Source organism: Triticum aestivum, chromosome 3B, assembly GCF_018294505.1.
Source record: "Triticum aestivum cultivar Chinese Spring chromosome 3B, IWGSC CS RefSeq v2.1, whole genome shotgun sequence".
Taxonomy (NCBI): Eukaryota; Viridiplantae; Streptophyta; class Magnoliopsida; order Poales; family Poaceae; genus Triticum; species Triticum aestivum.
In genome coordinates this window covers 166,170,404-166,180,097 of record NC_057801.1, presented here as the reverse complement: position 1 = coordinate 166,180,097, position 9,694 = coordinate 166,170,404, and the positions used below count along the sequence as shown (strand labels likewise).

At 48.9% G+C, this 9,694-nt stretch overlaps 1 long non-coding RNA gene across 1 annotated transcript; it reads right to left on the bottom strand.

Annotated features, from left to right (window-relative positions):
* Nucleotides 1-3,184: 3,184 nt before the first annotated feature.
* On the bottom strand, nt 3,185-5,130 carry LOC123069186 (uncharacterized). Its single transcript, XR_006432335.1, has 2 exons — nt 4,544-5,130; nt 3,185-4,149 (listed from the first exon to the last, which is right to left on the bottom strand). It is a non-coding gene; the product is annotated as an uncharacterized lncRNA (long non-coding RNA).
* Nucleotides 5,131-9,694: the final 4,564 nt, after the last annotated feature.

The window sequence follows — 9,694 nt, the reverse complement described above, 5'->3', positions numbered from 1 at the left end:
CCCTTTGCACACCTAGCCGAACAAAGCAGAACATAGGAGGCAAGCACAGGAGCCGGGCAACCCAACTATTGACCGAAGACACAATTCAAAACTGATGCACATATAACAATATCCGAGAATTTTTGCCGAATCCTTAAAGGTGTCCGGCGTTGCACTGCGAGACTTATGCGGAAAACACACAAATAGTTGAAAAGTGCCATAGGATTGGAAGACCAAAAAAACGTCAGGAAAAACTCGACGTCCGAACTAGATCAATTGTTCAGTGCCAATCAGAAAATTGGTCTTAGAAAAAAATTGTGCTTCTGTTGTGCTTTAACATGACACATTCTATCTCAAGACTTCAAGCGGGTCAGCTTATGGCTTTAACCTCCTATCCCGAAGGCGGAGTGCTTCTCGTTAGGCAAGTTTAGCAAACTTTAGCGGCTTTGATAGAGAAATTAGGCTCCCCGGCTATTGACCACACACTCGCGTCAAAAAAAGGAGTGATGGAAAAAAGATTTTGCAACGACTAAGAAGAAGAACACTTATTATAAAACAACTCACATAAATCTAAGAGCCCCCAAGTGACTTGGGTAAAAGAATTTTATGTATAATGATTGTATGTACCGAAGTACTTATATCATATTTGTGTTCACCCGAACTTTAAACGCGTCTTAACCGACCGTCGGCTTCTCCCTCTTCGGCCAAGGGCCAAAAAGTGTTATGTACTCCACCTATCGAGAATATTGATGGTGTTTCCGATAACCAGACAATCAGGCCATAAGGCTGTAACAGACAAAGCGCGCTCAGGGAACTTATGCTTGATTACTAACGAAGTATAAGAAGCATCTTCGAAGAAAATAGTACCCCACCGATACCTTTTTTCGGTTGCTCATTGCTGCTATGAGACTTGTGCAATAGTTTTTTTGTACTCATGAGTTCCGTTGTGTGCCGGCCATTATTGAAAACAGTAAGAGCGCGAGCTTTTGGCTTCACCCAGTCTGAGGTCCGGCTTGGATGACCCGATCGTGACAATCGCAGAGGTGCTCCCTTTACTCCCTAGCCGAACAATCAGGAACGTAGGGATAAACACAGGAGCAAGGCAACCCAGCTTGCAAATCGCTTAAGTCAACATGGTGCATATTGCGGCGTAATACACGAACAAGGAATGAAGCCGTACAAGTATAATCGTTTGCAAAAGGAAAGGCTTCACAAAGGAAGCCCCCAAGTAAACGGGGTATTTGAATTTGTTTGTCACAAACAAAGTTTGGACAAGGAAATTTTTCACAAACAACTTTTTGCTAAAAAAAGTATAATGCTTGGTCGGACCGAACAAAATTTAAAATTTTAAAACTTTGAGCATGAAAGCGACTTAGCTGGTTAATGTGTTCGGCATTGATGACGCGGTCCGAGCTTGGTGCGGGAGGAGGTCTCAACCCCCAAGCCCGATGTGCCCGAGCGAAGAGCTCGACACTCCGAAGAGGTGAATCCCCCATTCTAGCCGAGGTGATGGAGCAGGTCGGCGGGGTGATGCCGGAGTCTCCGGCCGAGTAGGTTGATGAAGCAGCGACGCGGGGTTGCCAACATAGGGCAGCGCGCCAAGGCGATAACACAATTAGGTTGCGGTCATCAGCACGCCAAGGTGACAATGCGGCCCGGTCTAAGTCAATTGCCTGGACAGATAAAATAGTGCAAGCCAGAGATAATAATATTTTTTAAAAAAATCCTCTACTTAATGAATTTAAATAACGTAAATAATTAAAGAAATATGGCCTGAGGTCCGAGGTTGGTCCAGCGACACGTTGACCCAATGTGGTGACCCCGTGACCTAGTTCGAATTCATCTGACAGGACAGGGCGCGAACATGGTATCCGCCGAACTATGGAGGAAGCCGGGTGGCCGAAAACTGGACGGACCACCACGCTGATGCGATCAACGGGCCGAATTGTAACCGGCAGAGAAATCTACACAAAAAAATTCAGCAGAAAAACATTCCATACATATTTAATACATATAGTACAGGTAATTAGAAAAATAAAACCTGATGTTCTTGTTCTGAGGAGCTGAAATCTGAGGTAAGGAGCTGAAATCTGAGGTAAAAAGGCAGGATTAGTACTGCCCATACTCAGAGGTTTTTTATCTCCAGGTGATTACTGTAGCAATCTAAGTGTGTTCCTTCTATTACGTGGACAAAGGCATCTCTAGTGATAATACTAGTACTTGCATGCGGGAAGTACCCAGAAGACAGATGGTTAGCAAAAAGCATAGACTATCTCATGCTAATTAAATAATAGCCAAAAGAAAGAAGGGGACCGAATCAGCCTGTGCGTTGCGAGCGATTTGAAGTCTCGTCAGCTCCTGTGCACTGTATGGGCAGTACAACTACTGCGCCAGCTCCTCGGTCGACCTACCGCAGGTGGATTTTTGTTTTATAGCAGATACATATGCTGCCGCCCATCCAGCGTACGGGGCTGGCCCCGATCGGGTAGCCAGGGGCCAGTGCAGGGTTCGGCGGCCATGCCTCCTGCCACCGCTGCTCTCCTTCTTCGCGCGGGGTAAATCCGATCTATGAAAAATATCGCACAGAGCGGCAGCGATACTTTTGCAAAAGAATTGATCTGCGTAAAACGAAATAAACAGAAACTATAGCACCTGATTTGGCTGGGCGAGGTGACAACATGATACGGTTACAATCGAATTTTGATGTCCACCAAGCTGCGGACAAGGATTTGACTAGCAAGAAGCCGGCCGGATTGGCTCCAATAAAAATGCCACGTACGAGCATCGGCAGGATACATCTGCAAAAATAATGCAATGCCGTCCAACAAAAAATATTATGTGTAATAATAATCTACAAAACACAGTACAACGGCAGGTATTGACTCCTCCTTGTTGATCGCCTCTTAGTGCACATAGCAATTTGAGGGAAGAGAAAATTGGGCAAGTACTCCACGTGAAGTAGTAGTGCTAGGTACTTAGCTAAACCAGTACTAGCGTCTGACCCAAGTAGCAGTAGTTAGTCTCGAAGTCACCAATAAGTGGAGACTGGATGCAAACGAGTACGTAATTGTGGCAGTACTAAGCAGACTTTAGTCTTTACCTAATAATAAAGCAAATTAAGTTTTTGGTCGTCCGTCATTGCCATTTTTTTCAAAAAAGCCCTTGTTATTTGTTTAATTCAACCCGCAGTCCTTTATCAAGTGAGTTCCTAAAAAAACGTTTCATTGTTGCAAAAGAGCCCCTGCATTAGTTAGAATTTAGCCCGCAGTCTGCAGTCAGTCCTTATATTCCTTATCCATTCCAAGACTCCACCGACGGCCACTCGCCGCCGCTTGGCGCCGGCGTCCACGACGCCGCTCCGACAACCCCTCGCCACCCGGCGTCGCCGACAGCCACCAGCAGGCCGCTGTCCCGTTTCCTCTCATCCTCCTGCTCATGCCTGAGTCCCACCATCGTCAGCGAGGATCACCTCCAGCCTCCCCTTCCTCTGCTCCTCCTCCTCACCTCGCGGTCGAGCGCCGCTCCTGCAGCACCTCCGCCGCCCGCCTCTGTTTGCCGGTGCCCCATCGCATGTACCTCCATCCCGCCGCCACCTCTTGCCCTACGTCGCCCGCCCCACACCGCATCGACCAGGACCGCGTCCCTCCCCAAACGGCCACGATGATGGAGGGCGCCGCCCAGCTCCTGACCGACGGATTCGTCGGCTCCCCGCTCCTCGGGGAAGAGAGGAAGAAAGGCGAAGGAGAAGGGGCACAAGGTGAGGGAGGCGGTCGCCGGCGATGGCGGCTCCGGTGAGCCGCAGGCAAGCAGAGAGACGAGCTCTTGTTGAGGCGGCCGGGCTCGGTGCGGGCTGGTTCATCCGGATTGAGCCCTTCCTGTCCGGGCGTCTCCATCGCCATGGACGGCCTGCACAGCGCCAACGCCTGCTTCTCTCTTGGGAGGGCCATGTCGCCTCAGGTCCGGCCCCCCATCGGCCCGCCGGATGTAGGCAGGTAAGGACGGACAGCAGCTGAGATTGGGCCTCGCCTTCTTCTTCTCTGGTAAAGAAAGAATTGGTTCTTTGGTGCGTTTTGCTGGGTGGCCGGCCTCGCTGAATTGGTTGCCTCTGTTTTTTTCATTTGTCATCGAATGTCCACCGACGGAGACCAGCACCCTCTGGATCGCCAAGCTCTGTTCAGACCAAAAGATAAGCGCGGGTAAGTACAATTCACCATAATCTATAAGTGTATATCATCGATCAGTATATGTTTGTCATTGCCAAGTAAGTAGATATACGGCTGCAGATTGCCCAATGGATAAAGCAATATCTTGAAGGTTTTTGCCGCTGCCGGTTGTTGGATTCATCAAACCTGCCTTTTAGATTTGGCAATGGATTTGGGATTATTGATGGCCTAGCCACTAAACAGTGAACAAAGGAGTCAGAGGTAGCTTGAAGTGCAAATGCTTCACCGGCTCTGATAAAACTCATGTCTGCACATGGAGCAGTACAAGCTAGCTACGACGCTGGATCGATTTCATCCACTGGCTACGGACGCATGTACGCGAATGCTCAAGGAGCGCTGACCTCGGCGTCGAAAACTTAGGGCTCAGACGACCACGCCGATTCGAAGCCCCGGCGGCAGATCCACGCGGCCCCTTCAAGCAGCCGCCGGCCACCGCTGCCGCGCCTCCGCCACAGCCCCAGCCTGCCCCCGCGCGTAGCCCCGGCCACCTGGAGCCCATACGCAGCCGCCCCGCAAGTGGCCGACGAAAGCTTGGAGGATTGTAGAGAGGAGGGAAGAGAGAAGGGAAACGCGGCGCCGTGGACTGGAGCACGATCGCGTGGGTGTGTGTGTGTGGCTGGAGCAGGGAGAAGAGGCGACGTGGATAAGGCACGCAGTGGGAGATAGCTCTCGGTGTGGATTACTTTTTTAGTTGGTTGCACCGACCAAAAGCTCCTAGATGTTGCTATACGTGCCAGCACCGATTGCATTTTATTTTTCTTCTAAATGAGCACCAATATAATAATTGGTAATAATTGGTTACTGTTGTTTGTTGTCACTATTATAGTTTAATTTTCATGCCTACCACATCTTATGAATACATCATGTGATATACAATAATTAAAAATGAGTAAAATATTTGAATAAATAGTTCTTAAGGAAGATGATATTTGGAGCTCACCGGGACTTGACAATTAAGATATTCCCCAACTCTGGATGTTACCGACATCGTTGGTGAGATAAGGAGGAGAGAGAGGGTTGGATGAAGCGTGACCAGGATGCATCTTGAAGTTTACCTTTTTTTCTAGATAATCCAATTGAAATTTACCTGTGATGGGTAACACAGAAAAGCTTGCTTTTTTATGGTGATGTTGGCCAAGTTCAAATAATGCAAAAGAAAAGGAACAAAATATAATCTTGCAAATCAAATAACCAACATTATCTCTTTGCTTTCGAATATTAACAAAAAATTGTATATAAACAATCCCAATTTAATGCACCATTACTCTTTCGCCCAACAAAATCTTTTGAAAATTCTACAAAAACTTTTGAATTAGTTATTAAACCCTCGAATAGTATACAACAATTCCATCTTTGTATATCTGGCTAGAAACAAATACAACATTCCTCTTCCAGCCGATGACAGTGCTAAGCTGAAGGAGGCGCCATCCAAGGACATCCCTACGACTTTCTCAACTTTATACTACATAGTATGGGCATCGAGTGTGTTTTTTTTAAATCGCGTACCTTTTCTTGTTTTAAAAAAAATCATGTTTTTAAATATATATATGTTTAAAAAAAGATCTCAGAATCCCCCAAAAATGTTTTAATTAAAAATATATTTAAAAATTCTCGTTCAGAAAAACATGTGTAAAAATGTTCATTTTCAAAACATGTTTCAGTTCTGCTAAAAGATTAAAAATTCAAATTGTCTAATTATTTTAAAATAATAAAATGTTTGTGTTTTTCCCAAAAATAAAATATAGAACCGATTACTAGACTATTCCATGCACCCCCACCCTTCCATCAAATGAAGGATGTTAGGGTGGCTTCTTTGCGTCCATACTTCATACTTCAAAAAAATGAATAGTATAAACTTATTACTTATGTTTATCAGAACTGTATATAAGAAATGGCGCGTACTATCACACGGAGCAGGTTTTACGATATTTTTCTCCCGTTGCAACGCACGGGCCATTTTTGCTAGTAAGAATAAAAAACTACTAGTGGACAACCGACGGCCGCCTAGGTGCTGAATTAAATAAGGAAAAGGGAAAATAATGAGGGAAAGGATCTCCCTAGATGATCGCCGCATGTGGTGGATTTGTGCTCGGCTTTGCGGTCAAGCACCGCGTGCGTCGCCAGAGACCAGCTTGACAATCAACCAATGCCGCCGTCTGCCGATCAAGGGACCAGGGTAAAGCGCTAGACACCGCGAGGGAGCGCGTCGTTGATCGCAGATTTTTTAGACTTTTTGATCTCGACCTAGTTTGCGGACAAAGCATGCAAACCAACGACAATTTTTCACAAAAACTAACTTGTACAAAACAGATCTGGTTAGAAAAATATCACCTGATCATCACATCGATCCGCGATGATCACCCAGCAGGCTCTCAATGAAAGCACCAATGTCGGTTCAATATCCGGCGTATCTCGTAGTAGGGGTCCTAAGCTAGGCGTCTTGGAGCGATGGTAACATGGACACGGGGTTTTACCCAGCTTCGGGCTCTCTTGATGAGATAATACCCTACATGCTCCTTTTGATTGTATTCATATGGGTGTAGTACAGAGTACATGTGTCTACCACAAGATTGTAGTAATGAATATCAGATTGTCTATTGACTAGCCTGGCCTCAGTTTATATAGGACACCAGAGGCCTAGGGTTTAGGAGAGTCCTTGTCTTGGGTGCCAAGTCTTGTGGAGTCTTCCTTGTATGCGGCAGGGGTTGTCCGAACTGGCCCAGGAGTATACAGCCATGGGGGTCCTCGGCCCAATCCAACTGATCGGGAGACGACGTGGTGAGTACCCCTATCCAGGACACCGTCAGCGACCACCATGGTTGTCGGCATGGCCATCTTCCACGCCGGTTCGCCGACGTACCACCATTAGGGCTCGCAGCCGCACGAAATAGCGTCGTCAAGCTGCTGCCCATATGGTTCGCCTTCATTGTCTTCTGGACAACCTACTTTGCCATAGACACCCTCTCCCTTGAGCAGGGCACCCGTCTTCGCAGGTGCTACTTCTAGCTCCACGGCACCGACTCAAGCATCCTTCTCCAAGGAGAGTCGTTCCATGCCTTACTCCTCTCAGTGTTGGTCTTCCCTACGGTCGACCCACTGGTACCAGTGATCATGTTTAACTATTGAATAAATAAAACATGGTGAAGCACATGGGGAGGGGGGAAGGCGGCAAGCACCCCCTATCCACCCCATAATCCTTTTCAGCTCTTGATTGTCCAGAATATGATTCCGGAAAACTGCCCAAGAAAAGCTCTGAACAAGTGCCTATGGTGTTCTCGTCAACCCCATTGCACATCTGCCAATTTGATCCAGAGCACAAGTTTTAAAAAGGAGACAAATGATTTTTACCGAAAAAGGCTTTCGCCCCGCTTTATAAATAAAGCAAACCGCCAGAGAGCACACATACAGAGTCAAGTCCACACACACACCCAGGTCTCACAAACAGGTACAAAGGTTCTGCTAAGGGCACAGCTCAACAAGCCCAGAAAGGAAAAGAAAACAAACAGAACAAGCCGAACGCACAGACCGCCTAGTCTGGCTCCGGAGGATGCGGCGGGGGAGGCGGCGACAAGCGGACGACCATCGATTGGAGGTCGGCGATGAAGGCGGAGATGGCGTCGCGGTCTCGAGGGCGGCTAAGCGGCCGCCAAAGCTGCACGAAACCCGAGAATTTGAAGAGAGCGTCAGTAGACCGGCGAAGAGGAGTGCGCTGAATCACAAGCTTATTGCGGACAGTCCAGAGGATCCAGACAAGGACCCCAATCTCAAGCCACCTAATGTGGCGAGAAGTCGCAGGGGACATCTGTAGTTCGGCAAATAAGTCCGGGAAGTTGGTGTGACACCAATCTCCACCGACCGCCTCCCGAAAACAGCTCGAGAGAAACTGGGCGGAAGCGCAAGAGAAGAAAATGTGATTCGAGTCTTCGGGAACCCCACAGAGCGGGCAGATGCCAGTACCCAGGCCATTTCACTTACGCACCTCAACCCCTGATGGGATCCGACCGCGAATCCATTGCCACATGAAGATACGAATCTTCACTAGCAAGCAGATGGCCCAAACCATCGATAAGGGGAGGGGGGCGGCGGATGGGGCGATGGCCGAGTAAAGCGACTTGGTGGAGAACTGTCCCGAAGGCTCAAGGCACACCAGGTCAGGGTCGCCATCCACCAACGGTTTGCAGAGAGCAACACAGTCAAGTAACTCACGCCAGGCGATGGGTTTCAGGGGGCCAAAGGCCCTCCGGAAGGCAAGGCGCCCTAAGTCAAGAAGGTCCCTACTAACAGAGATCACGGGGTCGACGGCGATTGAGAAGAGGCCCGGGAAGCGAGCCACGAAGGGGGAGTCCCCAGCCCACCGATCAAACCAGAACAAAGTCGAGATCCCTGAGCCCACTGAGATGGAGGTCCTGATACGGAGAATCGGAAGAAGCTAGACAATTGACTGCCAGAACTGAGAGCCTCCCGACTTTTGGCAAAAGGCGAGGGGCTGTCCGCGCAGGTACTTGTTCCGGATGATGTCAAGCCAAAGACCACCGTGCCCTTGCGAGATTCGCCACAGCCAGCGGGAGAGGAGGGCGATATTCATTCGTTTAGAGCACATGATGCCAAGGCCACCTTGCTCCGGGGCTTGCAAATGTCGGGCCAGCTGACCATATGATACTTCTGCTTATCATTGTCGCCTGCCCAATAAAAGCGGGACTGAATCTTGGCAATCTCCTTGTGAAGGGACTCGTGGAGGTTGTAGAAGCTCATGAGGAACAAGAGGAGGCTGGAGAGGGAAGAATTGATGAGAATAGTCCAGGCTGCTTTGGATAGCCATCTCCCCTGCCAAGGCTTGACGCGCGTTTGGAGCTTGGCCACGGAGGGGCGCAAGTCCGCGACTGTGAGCCGGGAATCACTAATGGGCGTCCCCAGGTAGGTCATGGGGAAGGAGCCCATGCGACAGTTAAGTCTGTTGGCAATGGCCAAAGACTCAGCGGGGGAGTATCCCATCACCATCACATCACTCTTGACGAAGTTGATCTTGAGGCCCAACATTTGTTGGAAGCAGAGAAGGAGGAACTTGAGGTTGGAGATATCAGTTTCCGAGCCTTCAACCATGATGATAGTGTCGTCAGCATACTCGAGGATGGAGATCCCGGAGCCACCGGCGAGGTGGGAAGTAATCCCACGAATATGGCCAGCGGCTTTCGCCTTATCAAGGATGGACGCCAGCGCGTCCACGACCATATTGAACAAGAACGGAGAGAATGGGTCGCCTTGTCTAACCCCATAGAGGGTGGGCAAGAAAGGGCCGATCTCGCCATTTATGTTCACGGCCGTGCGACCGCAAGTGACCATCTGCATGACTCTCGTGATCCACCGGTCGTTGAAACCCTTCTTGAGAAGGACTTCCCGAAGGAAGGGCCAGCTAACCGTGTCATAAGCCTTATGGAAGTCTATCTTCAGGAAGACCGCCTTGAGGTTTTTGGAGCGGACCTCATGGAGGACTT